Source organism: Hirundo rustica, chromosome 2 (genome assembly GCF_015227805.2).
Source record: "Hirundo rustica isolate bHirRus1 chromosome 2, bHirRus1.pri.v3, whole genome shotgun sequence".
Taxonomy (NCBI): domain Eukaryota; kingdom Metazoa; phylum Chordata; class Aves; order Passeriformes; family Hirundinidae; genus Hirundo; species Hirundo rustica.
The window spans coordinates 7,045,187-7,046,405 of record NC_053451.1 but is presented as its reverse complement, the minus strand read 5'-3'; the positions used below and the strand labels follow the sequence as shown (position 1 = coordinate 7,046,405).

Below are 1,219 nucleotides of genomic sequence, written 5' to 3'. Positions count from 1 at the left end.
GGTATTTACTACACTGCAGTGTAGTATACAAATGTCACCACTGGATTTTCTCATCTTTATTTGCACTATGTTAACCAATAAATGTTTACGACAATTTTCACTTGAACAGAGTCTATCAATAATTTAAGACAAAATAACTTGCTGTTAAAATGGCCTCCTTTCTCAGAGATTTTTCCTTTCATCTCCTCCATGTTAAAACTGGCACATCACAAAGTGACAGATGAATTTTATGAGGATTGATTCATGCCAGTCTCTGAAGAGTAATTAAGTTCAATACAGGCCTGTCAATATCATTTGGTATCAGCTGTCACTTTATATCATATATGAAAGGTACAGATGCACACACAGAGATGGACAAAAACTGCAAGGACAGAAAGTGCAATTCAGCTAGGACAGGGAGGTGGTAAATATGAAACACTTATTAGGACTGAAGTCACCACCTCACTTTAAAAACTGTTGTGAATCACAACCTAAAAGCCAGTCCTCAGTCAAAAGCACAAATACTCCCAAAATGAAAGGTTAAAACTCATTATTCTCCTCTCTTTAAAGGATATACGTTCCATGCTTGCCCATCTGCAGATCCAAACCTCATGAAACTTCTTAAGGCATTGGAAGAGGATAAGAGAAAGAAAACATGAAAGGAATAATTGTCTTCTTTTCCCTCAAGTGAACATACGGTTTCATTCTTAACACAGGCACCTACACAATCAGAGCAGTAAACCCAAATTCACATTCCAAGCTTTAGGCTAGTTATCCCATCTCCTGGATGAGGTGTTTCACATAAGAAACCTGGAGATAAAAAGAATCCACAGCAACAATCCTTTTAAAACTGTTTTGAGAGCAAGAAGAGCATCCTGTTCTGTCAGCAAGCCAGAGATTCTATGCAGTTAAAAAGGACATAAACACTTACATCAAGATGAAGCAGTGCTGCAAGCCACTAGTAGCAGAACTCCACGTGCTTTAATCCCAGCAAGAATACCAAGTAAAGAGAGATAAAACTCACCCTCCAGCCTTTGCTCTATAGTACTTGCCCATTAACCAATCCCAGCGAGATGGAGTCAGAGACTTTTCTGGAAAAAGCTGCCTGTAAAAGTGCTCCACCCTTCCCCTGAGTTTTAATTCACACTCTCTGATTAACACAGCTGTAGCAGAAGTTGAGGGCTACATGGCCTGGTGGGGGAGCAGCTGCCCTTTCAAGGTTAAATGAGCTAAAGTTAAT

General features: G+C 39.5%; 1 long non-coding RNA gene across 1 annotated transcript; it reads right to left on the bottom strand.

Annotated features, from left to right (window-relative positions):
* Positions 1-412: 412 nt before the first annotated feature.
* Positions 413-1,018, bottom strand: LOC120749663 (uncharacterized). The gene is made up of 3 exons (XR_005699722.1): positions 911-1,018; positions 704-789; positions 413-599 (listed from the first exon to the last, which is right to left on the bottom strand). It is a non-coding gene; the product is annotated as an uncharacterized LOC120749663 (long non-coding RNA).
* Positions 1,019-1,219: the final 201 nt, after the last annotated feature.